Source organism: Oncorhynchus nerka, linkage group LG9a (assembly GCF_034236695.1).
Source record: "Oncorhynchus nerka isolate Pitt River linkage group LG9a, Oner_Uvic_2.0, whole genome shotgun sequence".
Lineage (NCBI taxonomy): Eukaryota > Metazoa > Chordata > Actinopteri > Salmoniformes > Salmonidae > Oncorhynchus > Oncorhynchus nerka.
The window spans coordinates 2,309,050-2,333,609 of record NC_088404.1 but is presented as its reverse complement, the minus strand read 5'-3'; the positions used below and the strand labels follow the sequence as shown (position 1 = coordinate 2,333,609).

The 24,560-nt window shown below is 44.2% G+C and overlaps 1 protein-coding gene across 1 annotated transcript in view; it reads right to left on the bottom strand.

The window, feature by feature from the left end:
* The window catches only part of eps8l2 (EPS8 signaling adaptor L2), a 125,528-nt gene extending 101,601 nt beyond the window's left edge, over positions 1 to 23,927 (bottom strand). Inside the window, exon 1 of the mRNA XM_065022194.1 lies at positions 23,509 to 23,927. The gene's annotated coding sequence lies outside the window, so the exon portion shown is untranslated. The remainder of the gene's footprint in view (positions 1 to 23,508) is intronic.
* Between the last annotated feature and the right edge of the window lie 633 nt (positions 23,928 to 24,560).

Genomic DNA, 24,560 nt, shown 5'->3' with positions numbered 1-24,560 from the left:
CACAAACTCCAAAGGGTTCTGGGACACTGTAAAGTTCATGGAGAACAAGAGCACCTCCTCCCAGCTGCCCACTGCACTGAGGCTAGGAAACACTGTCACCACCGATAAATCCACGATAATTGAGAATTTCAACAAGCATTTTTCTACGGCTGGCCATGCTTTCCACCTGGCTACTCCTACCCCGGTCAACTGCCTTGCACCCCCTACAGCAACTTGCCCAAGCCTCCCCATTTCTCCTTTACCCAAATCCAGATAGCCGATTTTCTGAAAGAGCTGCAAAAATATGGATCCCTACAAATCAGCCGGGCTAGACAATCTGGACCCTTTTTCTAAAATGATCCGCTGCAATTGTTGCAACCCCTATTACTAGCCTGTTCAACCTCTCTTTCGTATCGTCTGAGATCCACAAAGATTGGAAAGCTGCCACGGTCATCCCCCTCTTCAAAGGGGAGACACTCTAGACCCAAACTGTTACAGACCTATATCCATCCTGCCCTGCCTTTATAAGGTCTTTGAAAGCCAAGTTAAGAAACAGATTACCGACAATTTTGAATCCAGTCTTGAGCACTCTGGAGCAGGTATTCAGCAAGTATTTCAATTAACAGGTGTGCCTTGTTAAAAGTTCATTTGTGCAACATGTAGGTATTACAGACTCGGTCAGGGACAGATAGAAAATGATTGTGAAAACACTTGCCAGTTGGTCAGCACATGATCTGAGTATACGTCCTGGTAATCAGTCCGGCACTGCGGCCTTGTGAATGTTGACCTGTTTAAAGGTCTTACTCACATCGGCTAGAGCGTAATCGTCCAGAACAGCTGGTGCTCTCATGCATGCTTCAGTGTATTTGGGTGATACGTCATTCATAGGTTAATGTTTCTGTACTGGGGTACCAGGGGGAATGCCGCCAGTATGGAGTTGGGGGGCCAGACCCTGGTCTCTACACAACGAGGAAAGTATTTACAGCAGATACTATTTGCTGTGAATTATTAGTAACCTTGAGACCCATTCCATACATCTGTTGTTTGTCATGAACATCCAGGAGGATGGACTTTGATATAAAATGCTGTGGCTCAAACCAGCTGGTTGAGTTCTCAGTGATCACCTCCAGGGGTGATATAAAATGCTGTGGCTCAAACCAGCTGGTTGAGTTCTCAGTGATCACCTCCAGTGGTGATATAAAATGCTGTGGCTCAAACCAGCTGGTTGAGTTCTCAGTGATCACCTCCAGGGGTGATATAAAATGCTGTGGCTCAAACCAGCTGGTTGAGTTCTCAGTGATCACCTCCAGTGGTGATATAAAATGCTGTGGCTCAAACCAGCTGGTTGAGTTCTCAGTGATCACTTCCAGGGGTGATATAAAATGCTGTGGCTCAAACCAGCTGGTTGAGTTCTCAGTGATCACCTCCAGGGGTGATATAAAATGCTGTGGCTCAAACCAGCTGGTTGAGTTCTCAGTGATCACCTCCAGGGGTGATATAAAATGCTGTGGCTCAAACCAGCTGGTTGAGTTCTCAGTGATCACCTCCAGGGGTGATATAAAATGCTGTGGCTCAAACCAGCTGGTTGAGTTCTCAGTGATCACCTCCAGGGGTGATATAAAATGCTGTGGCTCAAACCAGCTGGTTGAGTTCTCAGTGATCACCTCCAGGGGTGATTACCGACCCGCTCCATCATTGCAGTAATTAAATAATAAAGTTTGATTGTTTTGAAGAAATCGAAAAGACTCTCCTTTTGAGTACTATAATTCCACTACAAAAGCAATTGGGCACATTTTGTCATCACTTTCCATTGACTACAATTATTTACAAAAATGTGTCTAAAAGATGTTAGAAAACGCACAAATACTCCATTACCAATAACCAACTCATATTACATCAGAATAATAATAATAAGATACCCTGTACCCTTGCTGACCACAGACCCTATGCCAGATAACCTGTACCCTTGCTGACCCCAGACCCTATCCCAGATAACATGTACCCTTGCTGACCCCAGGCCCTATCCCAGATACCCTGTACCCTTGCTGACCCCAGGCCCTATGTATAGGCCTGAGAACGGAAGGAAGAGTACGAACACTTTGCCACAGGGAAAACAACACCAGACCTGGGTTCAAATACTATTAGAAATATTTAAAAACTTTCAGTGTTTGTTTTAGCCTGTCTGGAGAGCCAGATGGGCGGAGTTTGTTTTAGCCTGTCTGGAGTGGCAGATGGGCGGGGTTTATTTTAGCCTGTCTGGAGGTGCAGATGGGCGGGGTTTGTTTTAGCCTGCCTGGAGTGGCAGATGGGCGGGGTTTGTTTTAGCCTGCCTGGAGTGGCAGATGGGCGGGGTTTGTTTTAGCCTAGCTGGAGTGGCAGATGAGCAGGGTTCGTTTTAGCCTGTCTGGAGTGGCAGATGGGCGGGGTTTGTTTTAGCCTGCCTGGAGTGGCAGATGGGCGGGGTTTGTTTTAGCCTAGCTGGAGTGGCAGATGGGCAGGGTTCGTTTTAGCCTGCCTGGAGTGGCAGATGGGCGGGGTTTGTTTTAGCCTAGCTGGAGTGGCAGATGGGCAGGGTTCGTTTTAGCCTGCCTGGAGTGGCAGATGGGCGGGGTTTGTTTTAGCCTGCCTGGAGTGGCAGATTTTTGTGAGTATTCTTTTGTCTCCATTGCAACCTCAATCAAGCCCAGGTAAAGTGTTAGAAAATGATTATGAATAGCCAGGTCTGGGCAACACGACTCCCTTCCTCCCTTCCTCCCTCCTCCCTCCTCCCTCCTCCCTGAAACCTGGTCTCGTGCCACCACCTGGCTAGCCTGAACAATGGGAGAGAGAAGATGGCTGGAGAGATTAGTGAGGAAAGAGGAAGTCTATGGCCCTATTCCCACAACGAGATATGAAGGAGAGTCTGAGGAGCAGTGTGGCTAAAGAGATTTCTGCTTTTCAAGTCATATGAGTGTGTGCTTCAGTCTGATCAGCCTACTGATAACCCCAGCAGCAGGTAACCTGGTGAAACCCCATAATGACATCACAATACCCCATAATGGCATCACAATACCCCATAATGGCATCACAATCCCCTATAATGACATCACAATCCCCTATAATGACATCACAATCCCCTAGGCGGCAGGGTAGCCTAGTGGTTAGAGCGTTGGACTAGTAACCAAAAGGTTGCAAGTTCAAACCCCCAAGCTGACAAGGTACAAATCTGTCGTTCTGCCCCTGAACAGGCAGTTAACCCACTGTTCCTAGGCCGTCATTGAAAATAAGAATTTGTTCTTAACCTAGTAAAATAAAGGTAAAAAAAAAAATAATAATAATAATAATTACATCATAATGACAAAGTGAAAACATGTTTTTAGAAATGTTTGCAAATTTATTGAAAATGAAATACGGAGTCAAAACATGTTAGAATAACATTTGGCAGTGATTACAGCCATCTGTGAATGTTTATAACAGCAGTCTGGGAATGTTTATAACAGCAGTCTGGGAATGTTTATAACAGCAGTCTGGGAATGTTTATAACAGCCGTCCGGGAATGTTTATAACAGCAGTCCGGGAATGTTTATAACAGCAGTCCGGAAATGTTTATAACAGCAGTCCGGGAATGTTTATAACAGCTGTCCGGGAATGTTTATAACAGCCGTCTGTGAATGTTTATAACAGCAGTCTGGGAATGTTTATAACAGCAGTCTGGGAATGTTTATAACAGCCGTCTGGGAATGTTTATAACAGCCGTCTGTGAATGTTTATAACAGCAGTCTGGGAATGTTTATAACAGCAGTCTGGGAATGTTTATAACAGCAGTCTGGGAATGTTTATAACAGCAGTCTGGGAATGTTTATAACAGCCGTCTGGGAATGTTTATAACAGCAGTCTGGGAATGTTTATAACAGCAGTCTGGGAATGTTTATAACAGCAGTCTGGGAATGTTTATAACAGCTGTCTGGGAATGTTTATAACAGCTGTCTGGGAATGTTTATAACAGCTGTCTGGGAATGTTTATAACAGCTGTCTGGGAATGTTTATAACAGCAGTCTGGGAATGTTTATAACAGCAGTCTGGGAATGTTTATAACAGCAGTCTGGGAATGTTTATAACAGCAGTCTGGGAATGTTTATAACAGACATCTGGGAATGTTTATAACAGCTGTCCGGGAATGTTTATAACAGCCGTCTGTGAATGTTTATAACAGCAGTCTGGGAATGTTTATAACAGCAGTCTGGGAATGTTTATAACAGCCGTCTGGGAATGTTTATAACAGCCGTCTGTGAATGTTTATAACAGCAGTCTGGGAATGTTTATAACAGCAGTCTGGGAATGTTTATAACAGCAGTCTGGGAATGTTTATAACAGCAGTCTGGGAATGTTTATAACAGCCGTCTGGGAATGTTTATAACAGCAGTCTGGGAATGTTTATAACAGCAGTCTGGGAATGTTTATAACAGCAGTCTGGGAATGTTTATAACAGCTGTCTGGGAATGTTTATAACAGCTGTCTGGGAATGTTTATAACAGCTGTCTGGGAATGTTTATAACAGCTGTCTGGGAATGTTTATAACAGCAGTCTGGGAATGTTTATAACAGCAGTCTGGGAATGTTTATAACAGCAGTCTGGGAATGTTTATAACAGCAGTCTGGGAATGTTTATAACAGACATCTGGGAATGTTTATAACAGCAGTCTGGGAATGTTTATAACAGCAGTCTGGGAATGTTTATAACAGCAGTCTGGGAATGTTTATAACAGCAGTCTGGGAATGTTTATAACAGCAGTCTGGGAATGTTTATAACAGCAGTCTGGGAATGTTTATAACAGCAGTCTGGGAATGTTTATAACAGCAGTCTGGGAATGTTTATAACAGCAGTCTGGGAATGTTTATAACAGCAGTCTGGGAATGTTTATAACAGCTGTCTGGGAATGTTTATAACAGCTGTCTGGGAATGTTTATAACAGCTGTCTGGGAATGTTTATAACAGCAGTCTGGGAATGTTTATAACAGCAGTCTGGGAATGTTTATAACAGCAGTCTGGGAATGTTTATAACAGCCGTCTGTGAATGTTTATAACAGCAGTCTGGGAATGTTTATAACAGCAGTCTGGGAATGTTTATAACAGCAGTCTGGGAATGTTTATAACAGCAGTCTGGGAATGTTTATCAGTCTGGGAATGTTTATAACAGACATCTGGGAATGTTTATAACAGCAGTCGAATGTTTATAACAGCAGTCTGGGAATGTTTATAACAGCAGTCTGGGAATGTTTATAACAGCAGTCTGGGAATGTTTATAACAGCAGTCTGGGAATGTTTATAACAGCCGTCTGGGAATGTTTATAACAGCCGTCTGGGAATGTTTATAACAGCCGTCTGGGAATGTTTATAACAGCCGTCTGGGAATGTTTATAACAGCCGTCTGGGAATGTTTATAACAGCCGTCTGGGAATGTTTATAACAGCCGTCTGGGAATGTTTATAACAGCCGTCTGGGAATGTTTATAACAGCCGTCTGGGAATGTTTATAACAGCCGTCTGGGAATGTTTATAACAGCAGTCTGGGAATGAGCCGTCTGGGAATGTTTATAAACAGTCTGGGAATGTTTATAACAGCTGTCTGGGAATGTTTATAACAGCAGTCTGGGAATGTTTATAACAGCAGTCTGGGAATGTTTATAACAGCCGTCTGTGAATGTTTATAACAGCAGTCTGGGAATGTTTATAACAGCAGTCTGGGAATGTTTATAACAGCAGTCTGGGAATGTTTATAACAGCAGTCTGGGAATGTTTATAACAGACATCTGGGAATGTTTATAACAGCAGTCTGGGAATGTTTATAACAGCAGTCTGGGAATGTTTATAACAGCAGTCTGGGAATGTTTATAACAGCAGTCTGGGAATGTTTATAACAGCAGTCTGGGAATGTTTATAACAGCAGTCTGGGAATGTTTATAACAACTGGGAATGTTTATAACAGCCGTCTGGGAAGCAGCCGTCTGGGAATGTTTATAACAGTCTGGGAATGTTTATAACAGCAGTCTGGGAATGTTTATAACAGCAGTCTGGGAATGTTTATAACAGCAGTCTGGGAATGTTTATAACAGCAGTCTGGGAATGTTTATAACAGCTGTCTGGGAATGTTTATAACAGCTGTCTGGGAATGTTTATAACAGCTGTCTGGGAATGTTTATAACAGCTGTCTGGGAATGTTTATAACAGCAGTCTGGGAATGTTTATAACAGCAGTCTGGGAATGTTTATAACAGCAGTCTGGGAATGTTTATAACAGCAGTCTGGGAATGTTTATAACAGCAGTCTGGGAATGTTTATCTCTGGGAATGTTTATAACAGCCGTCTGGGAATGTTTATAACAGCCGTCTGGGAATGTTTATAACAGCCGTCTGAATGTTTATAACAGCCGTCTGGGAATGTTTATAACAGCCGTCTGGGAATGTTTATAACAGCCGTCTGGGAATGTTTATAACAGCAGTCTGGGAATGTTTATAACAGCCGTCTGGGAATGTTTATAACAGCCGTCTGGGAATGTTTATAACAGCCGTCTGGGAATGTTTATAACAGCCGTCTGGGAATGTTTATAACAGCCGTCTGGGAATGTTTATAACAGCCGTCTGGGAATGTTTATAACAGCCGTCTGGGAATGTTTATAACAGCCGTCTGGAATGTTTATAACAGCAGTCTGGGAATGTTTATAACAGCCGTCTGGGAATGTTTATAACAGCCGTCTGGGAATGTTTATAACAGCCGTCTGGGAATGTTTATAACAGCAGTCTGGGAATGTTTATAACAGCCGTCTGGGAATGTTTATAACAGCCGTCTGGGAATGTTTATAACAGCCGTCTGGGAATGTTTATAACAGCCGTCTGGGAATGTTTATAACAGCCGTCTGGGAATGTTTATAACAGCCGTCTGGGAATGTTTATAACAGCCGTCTGTGAATGTTTATAACAGCAGTCTGGGAATGTTTATAACAGCCGTCTGGGAATGTTTATAACAGCCGTCTGGGAATGTTTATAACAGCAGTCTGGGAATGTTTATAACAGCTGTCTGGGAATGTTTATAACAGCTGTCTGGGAATGTTTATAACAGCCGTCTGGGAATGTTTATAACAGCTGTCTGGGAATGTTTATAACAGCTGTCTGGGAATGTTTATAACAGCTGTCTGGGGATGTTTATAACAGCTTTGCACAGCTGGATTGTACAATATTTGGACATCATTATTTTAAAAATTCTTCAAGCTCTGTCAAGTTGGTTGTTGATCCATTGCGTGTCACGGAGAGCCTTTTAATGTCTCTATTTGCTTTGCTCAGGGTGTGATTTGGGGTGGGCATTCTATGTTTATGTTTTCTATGATTTTGTATTTCTATGTTTTGGCCAGGTGTGGTTCTCAATCAAGGACAGCTGTCTCTCTTTGTCTCTGATTGGGAACCATACTTAGGCAGCTCTTTTCCCTCCTTTCAGTGTGGGAAGTTAACGTTGTTTGTGGCCCTTAAGCTTCACTGTTGTTTTGTATTGTTTATTTTGTCAGCGTCATTTTCTTTATAAAAGGAATATGTACATTGCGCTTTGGTCCACTTCTTACGACGGTTGTGACATATCGTCCGAGATCCCCAAGGATTGGAAAGCTGCTGCAGTCATCCCCCTCTTCAAAGGGGGAGACACCCTGGACCCAAACTGTTACAGACCTATATCCATCCTGCCCTGCCTATCTAAGGTCTTCGAAAGCCAAGTCAACAAACAGGTCACTGACCATCTCGAATCCCACCGTACCTTCTCCGCTGTGCAATCTGGTTTCCGAGCCGGTCACGGGTGCACCTCAGCCACACTCATAACCGCCATCGATAAAAGACAGTACTGTGCAGCCGTCTTCATCGACCTTGCCAAGGCCTTCGACTCTGTCAATCACCATATTCTTATCGGCAGACTCAGTAGCCTCGGTTTTTCGGATGACTGCCTTGCCTGGTTCACCAATTACTTTGCAGACAGAGTTCAGTGTGTCAAATCGGAGGGCATGCTGTCCGGTCCGCTGGCAGTCTCTATGGGGGTGCCACAGGGTTCAATTCTCGGGCCGACTCTTTTCTCTGTATATATCAATGATGTTGCTCTTGCTGCGGGCGATTCCCTGATCCACCTCTACGCAGACGACACCATTATATATACTTTCGGCCCGTCATTGGACACTGTGCTATCTAACCTCCAAACGAGCTTCAATGCCATACAACACTCCTTCCGTGGCCTCCAATTGCTCTTAAATACAAGTAAAACTAAATGCATGCTCTTCAACCGATCGCTACCTGCACCTACCCGCCTGTCCAACATCACTACTCTTGACGGCTCTGACTTAGAATACGTGGACAACTACAAATACTTAGGTGTCTGGTTAGACTGCAAACTCTCCTTCCAGACTCATATCAAACATCTCCAATCGAAAATCAAATCAAGAGTCGGCTTTCTATTCCGCAACAAAGCCTCCTTCACTCACGCCGCCAAGCTTACCCTAGTAAAACTGACTATCCTACCGATCCTCGACTTCGGCGATGTCATCTACAAAATAGCTTCCAACACTCTACTCAGCAAACTGGATGCAGTCTATCACAGTGCCATCCGTTTTGTCACTAAAGCACCTTATACCACCCACCACTACGACTTGTATGCTCTAGTCGGCTGGCCCTCGCTACATATTCGTCGCCAGACCCACTGGCTCCAGGTCATCTACAAGTCCATGCTAGGTAAAGCTCCGCCTTATCTCAGTTCACTGGTCACGATGGCAACACCCATCCGTAGCACGCGCTCCAGCAGGTGTATCTCATTGATCATCCCTAAAGCCAACACCTCATTCGGCCGCCTTTCATTCCAGTACTCTGCTGCCTGTGACTGGAACGAATTGCAAAAATCGCTGAAGTTGGAGACTTTTATCTCCCTCACCAACTTCAAACATCAGCTATCTGAGCAGCTAACCGATCGCTGCAGCTGTACATAGTCTATTGGTAAATAGCCCACCCATTTTCACCTACCTCATCCCCATACTGTTTTATTTATTTACTTTTCTGCTCTTTTGCACACCAATATCTCTACCTGTACATGACCATCTGATCATTTATCACTCCAGTGTTAATCTGCAAAGTTGTAATTATTCGCCTACCTCATGCCTTTTGCACACATTGTATATAGACTCCCCCTTTTTTTTCTACTGTGTTATTGACTTGTTAATTGTTTACTCCATGTGTAACTCTGTGTTGTCTATTCACACTGCTATGCTTTATCTTGGCCAGGTCGCAGTTGCAAATGAGAACTTGTTCTCAACTAGCCTACCTGGTTAAATAAAGGTGAAAAAAAAAATTGCTAGATAGCCATTTTCATACCTTGCCATAGAGTTTCAAGTTGATTTAAGTCTAAACTGTAACTAGGCGACTCAGGAACATTCAAAATCGTCTTGGTAAGCAACTCCAGTGTATATTTGGGCTTGTGTTTTAGATTATTGTCCTGCTGAAAAGGTGAATTTGTCTCCCAGTGATTTTGAAAAGCAGACTGAACCAGGTTTTCCTCTAGGATTTTCCTGTGCTTAGCTCCATTCAGTTTCTTTTTTATCCTGAAAAACTCCCCAGTCCTTAATGATTACAAACATACCCATAACATGATGCAGCCACTACTATGCATCAAAATATGGAGAGTGGTACTCAGTAATGTGTTGTATTGGAGAGTGGTACTCAGTAATGTGTTGTATTGGATTGGAGAGTGGTACTCAGTAATGTGTTGTATTGAAGAATGGTACTCAGTAATGTATTATATTGGAGAGTGGTACTCAGTAATGTGTTGTATTGGAGAGTGGTACTCAGTAATGTGTTGTATTGGAGAGTGGTACTCAGTAATGTGTTGTATTGGAGACTGGTACTCAGTAATGTGTTGTATTGGATTTGCCCCAAACATAACACTTTGTATTCAAGACAGTTAATTTCTTAGCCACATATTTTTAAGTATTACTTTAGTGTCTTGTTGCAAATAGGATGTATGATTTGGAATATTTTTATTCTGTACAGGCTTCCTTCTTTTCACTGTAATTTAGGTTAGTATTGTGGAGTAACTTGAATATTGTTGATCCATCCTCTGTTTCATGGTTGTGATATGAGAACTATGTTTTAAAGTCACCATTGGCCTGAGTGGTTTCCTTCCTCTTCAGCAACTGAGTTAGGAAGGACGCCTGTATCTTTATAGTGACTGGGGTGTATTGATACACCATCCAAAGTGTAATTAATAACTTCACCATGCTCAAAGGGATATTTAATGTCTGCTGTTTGTATATAACCCATCTACCAATAGGTGCCCTTCTTTACAAGGCAGTGGAAAACCTCCCTGGTCTTTGGGGTTGAATCTGTTTGAAATTCACTGCTTGACTGAGGGACCTTACAATTATCTGTATGTGTTGGGTACAGAGATGAGGTAGACGTTCAAAAATCATGTTACACACAGTGTAACATCTGCTTCCAGCTCACACTCTCAAACGCATAGATCCCCTGAACACATCTCCAGATCCCCATCACCTGTCCACACACCTGTATGCCATTATCACACACTATTTAGTTCAGTTCTTTGCACCCCATCAACCTGACATGTGGGTAAATCAAGAAGCTGATTAAACGGCATAATCATTCCACAGGTGCACCTTGTGCTAGGGACAATAAAAGGCCACTCTAAAATGTGCAGTTTTGTCACAACACAATGCAACAGATGCCTCAAGTTTTGAGGGAGCATGCAATTGACATGCTGACTGAAGGAATGTCCACCAGAGCTGTTGCCAGAGAATTTAAGGTTTAGTTATCCACCATAAACCGCCAGTGAGTGGGATGCGCACGGTCATATGAAGTCCATAGATTAGGGCCTAATGAATTTATTTCAATTGACTGATTTCCTTATGAACTGTAGCTCAGTCAAATCGTTGAAATTGATGCGTTTATATTTTTGATCATTATATAAAGTAACCTGGCAGAATCATGATTATTTGCATCAATCCAGTGGCCATTTTGTTTTGAAAACTCAATCACAAATGTGCTACAGACGTAGGTGGCGTGTCCATAAGCTAAGCTTCCCCTAAAAGAAATTGAATTAAATTGTAAAAAAGAAATTATAGTCTAATAAGCCTACTCCTGTCTATACACAAATGAATAAAATCATTCAAAATAGTCTACTACACCAGAAAGCATGATTTGGCCAAAGATCATTTTCAAATAAGCCTAGAGTCGGAAGGACCCACAATTTGGGCAGCTAGCGCTGAAAATACCATATAGATTGCTGCGTTGCGACTCAATGAAAAGTAGAGGCCCATATCACAATATTTCATAATAGTTTGGAAAGCAAATGGCTGTAAAGAGAAGACATTGAAAACACTAATGTGTATATATATATTTATTTTGTTTGCCACTTAAAAAAAAAAAAAAAATCTCAATTTCGTGATATCCAATCGGTAGTTAGTCTCGTCCCATCGCTGAAACTCCCGTACGGACTCGGGATAGGCGAAGGTTGAGAACTACGCATCGTCATGAAACACAACCTACCAAGCCACACTGCTTCTTGGAGGAAACACCGTACAACTGCGACCCTGTCAGCGTGCATGTGCCCGGCCCACCACAAGTAGTCGCTAGAGCACAATCGGACAAGGACAAACCGAGCCAACCAAACCCTCTCCTAGCCCAGACGACGCTGGGACAATTGTGCACCACCTCATTGGTCTCCCGGTGGCAACGCAGCCCGGGATCGAGACCGTATCTGCAGTGATGCATCTAGCACTTAGACCGCTGCGATGCGGTGCCTTAGACGGCTGCGATGCGGTGCCTTAGACGGCTGCGATGCGGTGCCTTAGACGGCTGCGATGCGGTGCGGTGCCTTAGACCGCTGCGATGCGGTGCGGTGCCTTAGACCGCTGCGATGCGGTGCGGTGCCTTAGACCGCTGCGATGCGGTGCGGTGCCTTAGACGGCTGCGATGCGATGCGCTGCCTTAGACCGCTGCGATGCGCTGCCTTAGACCGCTGCGATGCGCTGCCTTAGACCGCTGCGATGCGCTGCCTTAGACCGCTGCGATGCGCTGCCTTAGACCGCTGCGATGCGCTGCCTTAGACCGCTGCGATGCGCTGCCTTAGACCGCTGCGATGCGCTGCCTTAGACCGCTGCGATGCGCTGCCTTAGACCGCTGCGATGCGGTGCCTTAGACCGCTGCGATGCGATGCGGTGCCTTAGACCGCTGCGATGCGATGCCTTAGACCGCTGCGATGCGGTGCCTTAGACCGCTGCGATGCGATGCGGTGCCTTAGACCGCTGCGATGCGATGCGGTGCCTTAGACCGTTGCGATGCGATGCTTTGCACCGCTGCGATGCGATGCGGTGCCTTAGACCGCTGCGATGCGGTGCCTTAGACCGCTGCGATGCGATGCGGTGCCTTAGACCGCTGCGATGCGGTGCCTTAGACCGCTGCGATGCGGTGCCTTAGACCGCTGCGATGCGGTGCCTTAGACCGCTGCGATGCGGTGCCTTAGACCGCTGCGATGCGGTGCCTTAGACCGCTGCGATGCGGTGCCTTAGACCGCTGCGATGCGGTGCCTTAGACCGCTGCGATGCGGTGCCTTGGACGACCGATGTGAACCTATTCGTCTTCTGCAAACACACAGCCACATTCCCGCACCACCAGAACAGAAACTGACTCAAGTCCATAGCTAAACACTTAGCATTATCAATGTGCAAGTAGAGTATATATAACATATATTATTATATTAGTAGCTAGCTACTTGTGTCGAGTGGTATTGATACAGCTGGCTAGGTCAATTATTAGAGAGTGGTATTGATACAGTTGGCTAGGTCAATTATTAGTGGTATTGACACAGCTGGCTAGGTCAATTATTAGTGGTATTGATACAGTTGGCTAGGTCAATTATGTAATGGTATAAACTAAGCAGATGAGTTTGCTGCAGATAAAAGCCATGTGAACTTTGTCCTCTTCTCTTGAATAAGCATTTTAGACCAGATAAAAGATACAGGGTTTATCTGGTTCCAATATTAACAAACAACTCCATTGAACCTGAATTCATTCTGTTGTGATAATGGTGGGTTTTGTGTGTGTGTGTGTGTGTGTGTGTGTGTGTGTGTGTGTGTGTGTGTGTGTGTGTGTGTGTATACAGTATGGACAGTTTGTGTATACAGTATTGTGTGTATACAGTTCTAGAAAGTATGTTTGCACGGCCTTGTGAATTTGTTTGCACTTTGCCTGGAGTCCAGGCCAGGTTGGTGTAAAAGCACTTTGTGACAACTGCAGATATAAAAAGGGTGTTTGATTGATTGGTTCATTAATTGATGATTGAGTCAATGACCTGGGTTAGGGTTAGGTCGACTGTATAGCCATTTACATTTCATAGGTCAGAGAACAATAACAGATTTGTAATAAAGCAGTGGTTACAATCATGTGTTTGCACTGTGATCCACCTAGCTAGCTTAATGGACTTTCTCTGTGATCCACCTAGCTAGCTTAATGGACTTTCTTTGTGATCCACCTAGCTAGCTTAATGGACTTTCTCTGTGATCCACCTAGCTAGCTTAATGGACTTTCTTTGTGATCCACCTAGCTAGCTTAATGGACTTTCTTTGTGATCCACCTAGCTAGCTTAATGGACTTTCTCTGTGATCCACCTAGCTAGCTTAATGGACTTTCTTTGTGATCCACCTAGCTAGCTTAATGGACTTTCTTTGTGATCCACCTAGCTAGCTTAATGGACTTTCTCTGTGATCCACCTAGCTAGCTTAATGGACTTTCTTTGTGATCCACGAAGTAAACAAAATATATTTTTCTGGCCTAGTTCATATATGAGGATAACTATGTAAAATAATACAATAGATTTATGAATAGGCTATGTCACTGACCATTTGTGTACCTTTAAAAAATATATATATATTAGCTTTGTTTTAATTTGTTCAGTCACCGATTTAGTTCTTACGTAATCCATATAAAACAATAATCGTTAAATCAAGATAGGAACTGTCAGGTGCTTGTTGGTGCTATAGGCTGTAGTACTAGGCGTAAAGAGGGACGAATGGGGATCACCTCACCCATTTCCATAGAAAATGACCCATGAGCACCAACATGTGAAGTGCATAGGAGCCTATCAAATTCAGTTTCAAATGAAAGAGTCTATTTTGGGGGAATGAAGGCAAAGCTACATTTTTCAACCGTGTCCATCAAAAACATTTGGTAAAGGCTTTGATTTCTGGATAAACAAATGGAAAAGTGCGTCTTAGAAAACATCTAATAGAAAAAGTCTTAAATGTATCAGAAACACTCCCCCCTATCTGAGATATCTACTGCAGCCCTCATAGGCCTCACTCCCCCCTACCTGAGATATCTACTGCAGCCCTCATAGGCCTCACTCCCCCCTATCTGAGATATCTACTGCAGCCCTCATAGGCCTCACTCCCCTCTATCTCAGATATCTACTGCAGCCCTCATAGGCCTCACTCCCCCCTATCTCAGATATCTACTGCAGCCCTCATAGGCCTCACTCCCCTCTATCTGAGATATCTACTGCAGCCCTCTTAGGCCTCACCCCCCCCCTATCTGAGATATCTACTGCAGCCCTCTTAGGCCTCACTCCCCCCTATCTGAGATATCTACTGCAGCCCTCTTAGGCCTCACTCCCCCCTACCTGAGATATCTACTGCAGCCCTCTTAGGCCTCACTCCCCCCTATCTGATATACCTACTGCAGCCCTCATCCTCCACATACAACACCTGTTCACTCCCCTATCTGAGATACCTACTGCAGCCCTCTTAGGCCTCACTCCCCCCTACCTGAGATATCTACTGCAGCCCTCATAGGCCTCACTCCCCCCTATCTGAGATATCTACTGCAGCCCTCATAGGCCTCACTCCCCTCTATCTGAGATATCTACTGCAGCCCTCTTAGGCCTCACTCCCCCCTATCTGAGATATCTACTGCAGCCCTCTTAGGCCTCACTCCCCCCTACCTGAGATATCTACTGCAGCCCTCTTAGGCCTCACTCCCCCCTATCTGATATACCTACTGCAGCCCTCATCCTCCACATACAACACCTGTTCACTCCCTATCTGAGATACCTACTGCAGCCCTCTTAGGCCTCACTCCCCCTACCTGAGATATCTACTGCAGCCCTCATAGGCCTCACTCCCCCCTATCTGAGATATCTACTGCAGCCCTCATAGGCCTCACTCCCCTCTATCTGAGATATCTACTGCAGCCCTCTTAGGCCTCACTCCCCCCTATCTGAGATATCTACTGCAGCCCTCTTAGGCCTCACTCCCCCCTACCTGAGATATCTACTGCAGCCCTCTTAGGCCTCACTCCCCCCTACCTGAGATATCTACTGCAGCCCTCTTAGGCCTCACTCCCCCCTATCTGATATACCTACTGCAGCCCTCATCCTCCACATACAACACCTGTTCTGCCAGTCACATTCTGTTAAAGGTCCCCAAAGCACACACATCCCTGGGTCGCTCCTCTTTTCAGTTTGCTGCAGCTAGCGACTGGAACGAGCTGCAACAAACACTCAAACTGGACAGTTTTATCTCAATCTCTTCATTCAAAGACTCAATCATGGACACTCTTGCTGACAGTTGTGGCTGCTTTGCGTGATGTATTGTTGTCTCTACCTTCTTGACCTTTGTGCTGTTGTCTGTGTCCAATAATGCTTGTACCATGTCTTGTGCTGCTGCCATGTTGTTTTGCTACATTACATTTACATTTAAGTCATTTAGCAGACGCTCTTATCCAGAGCGACTTACAAATTGGTGCATTCACCTTAAGACATCCAGTGGAACAGCCACTTTACAATAGTGCATCTAAATCTTTTAAGGGGGGTGAGAAGGATTACTTTATCCTATCCTAGGTATTCCTGAAAGAGGTGGGGTTTCAGGTGTCTCCGGAAGGTGGTGATTGACTCCACTGTCCTGGCGTCGTGAGGGAGTTTGTTCCACCATTGGGGGGCCAGAGAAGCGAACAGTTTTGACTGGGCTGCGCGGGAACTGTACTTCCTCAGTGGTAGGGAGGCGAGCAGGCCAGAGGTGGATGAACGCAGTGCCCTTGTTTGGGTGTAGGGCCTGATCAGAGCCTGGAGGTACTGAGGTGCCGTTCCCCTCACAGCTCCGTAGGCAAGCACCATGGTCTTGTAGCGGATGCGAGCTTCAACTGGAAGCCAGTGGAGAGAGCGGAGGAGCGGGGTGACGTGAGAGAACTTGGGAAGGTTGAACACCAGACGGGCTGCGGCGTTCTGGATGAGTTGTAGGGGTTTAATGGCACAGGCAGGGAGCCCAGCCAACAGCGAGTTGCAGTAATCCAGACGGGAGATGACAAGTGCCTGGATTAGGACCTGCGCTGCTTCCTGTGTGAGGCAGGGTCGTACTCTGCGGATGTTGTAGAGCATGAACCTACAGGAACGGGCCACCGCCTTGATGTTAGTTGAGAACAACAGGGTGTTGTCCAGGATCACGCCAAGGTTCTTAGCGCTCTGGGAGGAGGACACAATGGAGTTGTCAACCGTGATGGCGAGATCATGGAACGGGCAGTCCTTCCCCGGGAGGAAGAGCAGCTCCGTCTTGCCGAGGTTCAGCTTGAGGTGGTGATCCGTCATCCACACTGATATGTCTACCATGTTGTTATATTGTGTTGCTACCATGCTGTGTTGTCATGTGTTGCTGCCTTGCTATTATTTATTTAATTTAATTTTTTATCCCAGCCCCCGTCCCCGCAGGAGTCCCTTTGCCTTGGTAAGGTGTCATTGTAAATAAGAATTTGTTCTTAACTGACTTGCCTAGTTAAATAAATACATCAAAACCCAATAAAGTTGAGGTGAAGACCCCTGCCAACTAATATCAACTTGTATTTAGTTGGATAAATGGTTTACCTTCTGTACATTTAAGAAATATTGCCTTGTGCTTTGTAATTCCGTTACCGAAAACTCACTTATCTTTAAGATAATTTCTAATTTCTCTCCCTCCTGAGGGAGAATGAGAGTTCACAGAAGTAACAAGTAATAGACCTACCAATTAGTTAGTGATTTTATTCATTTAAATGTTGTTTAAGAATGATTATTAAGTGATTAAAACTCAGTATTACTAACAACAACAAACAAACAAAATCAGTAAAGGAATTACTGCAACAGTGCTACAATGGGAAATCCTAATAGTCACAAACCTGTCCTCCCTTCCACTGGCATACTGTTGACGGAGTGACCATGCAGTGTCCCCCCTTCCACTGGCATGACAGAGTGACCATGCAGTGTCCTCCCTTCCACTGGCATACTGTTGACAGAGTGACCATGCAGAGCATTTATCTACTGTTAATAAAGGCTCTGCGTGGTCAATCCGTCATCTGAAGTGGCCGTACAGCATTTACTGCAATGCAGCCTCCGCAGACGTCAGGGTTTTCATACTTCTTGCGCTTGAAGGAAGTTGTCAGGTAAGTCAGTTTGTGTTTATACAGGACGTACCATCCCCCCTCCTACCGTCAATCAATCATGTCAGTGTGAAGCTGTATGTAGCCCTACGCATTGTCACAACATTTTATAGGCGCACGGTGATGCGGTACGGAGGATTTGGCCTCTGCATGCCTCCGGAGGCTCTGCAATTGCGTCACACCCTCCATACGAAGCCTCCAACCACATTAGCGGATCAAGCATAAATTGGCTTTGATATTCAGCTAGTAACTGTGTTCTTTGTCTTTCTGTTGTGGTCAAACCAAGAGTGTTAGAACAGTCACCAGCCACTTTTAGTCTGGTTTTTCTCCACTACAGGATTCCTGCCGTAAGCCCTTGAACCGTTACTCCTGTTCATCACAGTTAGCTGCTACCAAGTGGCCCCGACGCTATCTTTGAGCCAGGCCCATCTCCCGGCCTACTCAGTGGACCCTATGATCACTCGGCTACACAGCTGATACTTTGCGGACTCTTCACTAACACGACTAGAATCCACTACCACTGGATTCTTGCCGTAAGCTCTGGACTTTTGCATTGGATCATCGCTGTTGGCTTGCTGCTACCGAGTGGCTATAGTGGCTAACACCCTTGTCCTGAAGCTAGCAACAGTTAGCCTCGAGCCAGGCGCATCTTCCGGCTAGCAAACAAAATTACTACAGCTACAACACGTCTTTTGTCAACTGGCCTGGACCCTTTTTCGACACGGAGCCCCACCAATCCCTCACGACTGGTCTGTCGACGTAATTCCATCCGGTGTCCCCTCAACCGGCCTTTGCCGGACATCGGTGAAGACGCTTCTACTAGCCCCGGCCTGCTAACTTTTTTTTAGCGCCGTGTCTCCGCTAGCATAGTGACGACTGCCCAGCAGCTTCCCTGTTTCATCTATTGCTGTTCACTGGACCCTATGATCACTTGTGTGTGACCTCACCCAGCATAACTACTGCGTCCAGAGATGCAACCTCTCTTATCGTCATTCAATGCCTAGATTTACTTCCACTGTACCCACACCCTACCACACCAGTCTGTTTATTATGCCCTGAATCTATCCTACCACGCCCAGAAATCTGCTCCTTTTATTCTCTGTTCCCAACGCACGAGACAACCAGTTCTTATAGCCTTTAGCCATACCCTCATCCTACTCCTCCTCGGGTGATGTAGAAGTTAATCCAGGCCCTGCCGTGCCTAGCTCCACTCCTATTCCCCAGTCAACATCAGAAGCCTCCTCCCTAAATTTGTTTTACTCACTGCCTTAGCACACTCCGCCAACCCTGATGTCCTTGTCATGTCTGAATCCTGATTTAGGAAGGCCACCAAAAATTTGGAGATTTCCACCCCCAACTACAACATTTTCTGTCAAGATAAAACTGCCAAAGGGGGAGGAGTTAGCCTGCAAAGATCTATCACACTTTCCAGGTCTATGCCCAAACAGTTTGAGCTTCTAATTTTAAAAATGTATCTCTCCAGAAATAAGTCTCTCACTGTCCCCCTTGTTAAAGACCCCCCTCCGCTCCCAGCTGTGCCCTGGACACCATACGTAAATTGATTGCCCCCCATCTATCTTCAGAGGTTGCTCTGTTAGGTGACCTAAACTAGGATATGCTTAACACCCAGGCAGTCCTACAATCTAAGCTAGATGCCCTCAATCTCACACAAATTATCAAGGAACCCACCAGGTACAACCCTAAATCCATAAACATGGGCACCCTCATAGATATTATCCTGACCAACTTGCCCTCTAAATACACCTCTGCTGTTTTTAATCAGGATCTCGGTGATTACTGCTTCTTTGCCTGTATCCGCTATGGGTCCATGGTCAAACGACCACCCCTCATCACTGTCAAACGCTCCTTAAAACACTTCTGCGAGCAGGCCTTTCTAATCGACCTGGCCCAGGTATCCTGGAAGGATATTGACCTCATCCCGTCAGTAGAGGATGCCTGATCGTTCTTTAAAAGTTATTTCCTCACCATCTTAAATAAGCATGCCCCTTTCCAAAAATGTAGAACTAAGAACCGATATAGCCCTTGTTTCACTCCAGACCTGACTGCCCTCAACCAGCACAAAAACATCATGTGGCGGACCTTACCTTCTCCGCTGTGCAATCCGGTTTCCGAGCTGGTGACGGGTGCACCTCAGCCACGCTCAAGGTCCTAAACAATATCATAACCGCCATAGATAAGAGACATTACTGTGCAGCTGTATTGTAAATGACTGCCTCGACTGGTTCACCAACTACTTCTCAGACAGAGTTCAGTGTGTCAAATCAGAGGGCCTGTTGTCCGGACCTCTGGCAGTCTCTATGGGGGCACCACAGGGTTAAATTCTCGGGCCGACTCTTTTTCTCTGTATATATCAACGATGTCGCTCTTGCTGCTGGTGATTCTCTGATCCACCTCTACGCAGACGACACCATTCTGTATACATCTGGCCTTTCTTTGGACACTGTGTTAACAAACCTCCAGACGAGCTTCAATGCCATACAACCGTGGCCTCCAATTGCTCTTAAATACGAGTAAAACTAAATGCATGCTCTTCAATCGATCGCTGCCCGGCCAACTAGCATCACTACTGTGGACGGTTCTGACTTAGAATATGTGGACAACTACAAATACCTAGGTGTCTGGCTTGACTGTAAACTCTTCTTCCAGACTCATATTAAACATCTCCAATCCAAAACTAAATCTAGAATCGGCTTCCTATTTCGCAACAAAGCCTCCTTCACTCACCCTCGTAAAACTGACTATCCTACCGATCCTCGTCTTCGACGATGTCATTTACAAAATAGCCTCCAACACTCTACTCAGCCAATTGGATGCAGTCTATCACAGTGCCATCAATTTTATCACCAAAGCCCCATATACGACCACCACTGCGACCTTATCTCAGCTCACTGGTCACCACAACACCCACCCATAGCATGCACTCCAGCAGGTATATTTCACTGGTCATTCACAAAGCCAACACCTTCTTTGGCCGCCTTTCCTTCCAGTTCTCTGCTGCCAATGACTGGAACGAATTGCACAAATCACTGAAGTTGGAGACTTATATCTCCCTCGCTAACTTTGAGCATCAGCTATCTGAGCAGCTTACCGATCGCTGCAGCTGTAGATAGCCCATCCAATCTACCTACCTCATCCCCATATTGTTTTATTTACTTTTCTGCTCTTTTGCAGCCCAGTATTTCTACATGCACATCATCATCTGCACATCTATCACTCCAGTGTTCGTTTGCTAAATTGTAATTACTTCGCTACTACGGCCTATTTATTGCCTTACACCATTTGAACACAATGTATATAGACTTTTCTATTGTGTTATTGACTATATGTTTGTTTATTTCATGTGTAACTCTGTGTTGTTGTTTGTGTCACACTGCTTTGCTTTATCTTGGCCAGGTCGCAGTTGTAAATGAGAACTTGTTCTCAACTGGACTACCTGGTTAAATAAAGGTGAAATTAAAATTTTGAAATTTCAAGTAACTATGAGTGAGGACAAACATGATAAACTTGCAAGCTGAGTTTGAATGAAACATCTGAAAAAAAGTAGTATTTTTAACAGTTGGTTTTACAATATCTAATAAATAACCAAATCAATATCAAACAAATAACCAAATCAATATCAAACAAATAACCAAATCAATGACGAATCAATAGATTATAGAAATACATGTCTGCCCCTGCAAGCCAGTTGGCATTCGCGTCATCGCACTCCCTCATCTGATTGGTTGAGTAGGCGGGCCTTCTGACTTTGTGGCTGTGGTAACTAGTGACAACCATGTCAGAGCTGACACCCCCGTTCTTTCGGAAGATTCAATCTTAATCCGGAGTAGATATTTTTGGAAAACGTGGTCACATAAAAACCGAAAGGGAGATTTTAACCTAATTCTATTGCCAAAAAATTTGCATCTGCACAGTTCTTCCACTAAGTCAGTTTTCAGTGAACATTGTTAAAAAATAGTCCCTGTGCATAGAGTTGTATGGTTGTTAATCTTCAAAATCAATGATTTTTTTTTATTTGTCAAAGCGTAATTCTGTTACACACACACACACACACACACACACACACACACACACACAAAGGAAGAGATAGCTGTCAAGACCAATGTCCTGGACTCACATAATACTGTCATAAACATAAACCTTTGACGGTCATTGGACTCACGTAATAATGCGGTCAATGGAATAGATTTTGCGAAGAAAGATAATCAGAGGTTCCTGAACCTTATATCAGATCTAGGATTGTCACCATGTAACCAAGTGTTTTATATATCTCTGCTTATAGATATACAGAGAAGCATGTTACCAACACTTTCTGTCTTAATATGATAACTAGTCATATCATATCAATCATTTTTAAATGACTTTTCTCGAATCCATAATTCTGTTACTACCAAAATAATTATTGGCCTGTTTGGAATTATACATTAACTACATAATTAGTCACAAAAGCTCCTACAGGAGTGTTCATTTTCGACAACTATACAATTATAATGCATTTTATTTTCAGGTTAAATCACTACTAGCCTAAAACTAGCTCAAAAACGAGGTTAATCTCAATGCACAGAGATACCATGACGAGATCCTGAGGCCCATTATCATGCCATTCATCCACTGCCATGACCTCATGTTTCAGCATGATAAAGCACGGTCCCATGTCGCAAGGATCTGGACACAATTCCTGGAAGCTGAAAATGTCCCAGTTCTTCCATGGCCTGCATAATCACCAGACATTTCACACCTGAGCATGTTTGGGATGCTCTGGGTCGATGTGTACGACAGTGTGTTCCAGTTCCCGCCAATATCTAGCAACTTTGCACAGCCATTGAAGAGGAGTGGGACCACGATCAACAGCCTGATCAACTATTTGCAAAGCACTGCATGAGACAAATTGTCAAACCAAATACTGACTAGTTTTCTGATCTATACCCTATATATATATATATATATATATGTGTGTGACAAATGAATGCATATCTGTATTCCCAGTCATATGAAATACAAAGATAAAGACCTAATGAATTTATTTCAATTGACTGATTTCCTTATGTGAACTGTAACTCTGTAAAGTCTTGGAAATCGTTATATGGTGCGTTTATATTTTTGTTCAGTGTAGAATTCAAAACATACCTATCATATGTTTTACAAATTCGTAACATATCATATGAAAATGGGTGATGGACATCCACAAATGAATACGTACCATACGAAAGGTAACATATCATACTAAATGGAGTATTTCGTATTTATGTGTAGAATAATAGGAAATGCTATGAGACCAGGTTGGTTGAACAGCGCAGAAGTGAACCTCCCCTGACAGTGTTTCTTCTTTTCAAAACCAGTATGCAGGGGATCTAGTTTCAGGCGTTTATTTTTAAGCCTTATGTGTTAGCTTAGGAAGCATGAAGACCTTATCTTTCATGTCACCGAGAAATAATTACATTAAATTGATTCACACCTTTGTATATGGTTAGGGTTTCCCCCCACGGTCATATCTCCATATTACGGCGCTTGTTTACTGAAAACAGACACCAGAGGACTGACTGACTTCATGCGCTAATGAGTTACCTGCTTCTCTCAACACCTGTGTGTAAACGGAAGACACCAAACCTGTTGTCACTGAAAAATACGGTCGGCTGCAACGGTGTTAAAACCCGGTTAAAACAGTATACAGTAAGTGCGTATTTAGAAATTATTATATAATTATAATAAATTATTTGATGTGATATGTAAGTACAGGGATTTCTGTTTCTAGAACCGTACCGCAGTTGAGAATCGATTCACGTTTAGATGGAGAATTTTGGCTGTTTGGGCTTCCAATTATCTTTTAAACAGAACATGTAGCTGTCTTTGGGCTATAACGAGTAGCGTTAAGGTCATTTAGTCCATTATTAGGGTAAACATTAACCCTACATAGCACGCCATAGGGTTTGGGTAAAATGCATGACGTTATCTATACCAGAAACATGCACCTGCAATTGACATAACTCTGGACAGATAGAGAAACAAACCGGTCCAATATCACATGTAATAGTCAAATAGTCTTACCAAGTCAGCGCTGAATCTCACCGCTCTCTCTCTCTCTCTCTCTCTCTCTCTCCTATTGATGGGACACTGGTGACGAACAAAACGTGCGTTGCCTTTTTTTCTCTCCAAAACACTGAATAGGACTGGACGAGGTCAAGGTGCCATTATTTCACTGCAACAACCAATAAGTATGTCTTCAAAACGTCTGTATAAATGAGGTGGATAATGACGCTGATGGTCAAGCCGACTTGACTCTAACCTCCTAGGTTGATGCCAGAGCGACTCTAACCTCCTAGGTTGATGCCAGAGCGATCGGAAGTTGCGGTATTAAAACAAAGTAGTATGTAAATGTATATAGTTGTTTTGTCCTCGCTGTTGTAGGGTAGCCCAGACGGACGACAGTTCCGGAGGCATGGAGATAAAGCTTTGGAGAGCAGCTCTGGAGAGTGACAGGTGTGAGTACAGGTAACGCAACCTGCGGGAGGGAAGGGGCGGAACCCAGAAGGTCGGGGGCGGGGCATATTCTAGTGAAGTACGTCCTGAATCTAACACCAAACCAGGCTTTCATTACGTTGTGTTTGTTGTTTGAATTCAGTTTTATTTTGCAAATATGCTCTGTATATGGTCAAATCACAACACATTTTTTTAAACTAACATTCTTTGTGGGCAACATTTAAGAAATTAGGGGGGGGGGGTCAAAAGAGTTCAATCATCAAGTCTATGAGACAGTGGCGGAGGGTCTTGCATGAAATGAGACACATTTGAAAAGACATTTAGAAAAAGAAAATACTCCAGTATCCATGCATTTATAGCTTTTTCTTCTTCATAATTGTTATACCTTTTAACATTTACTGACGGCAATGTACAGTCGGTAGTCTGTCTCCGGGTATGTAATTGTGTATGGTAAGGGAGAGGCAGCTTCAAGTTGCTGGCTGAAAGAGGAGCAACAGTGTGGAACATTGCCCTGGTTTCAATGACACAGACAGGTACGAATGACCGCTGGCTCTTTGTCCAGGTAGGCCCTATCTTTCTCTATCTCTATGTCCTGGTACAAATGACCGTGTAGAAGTCTT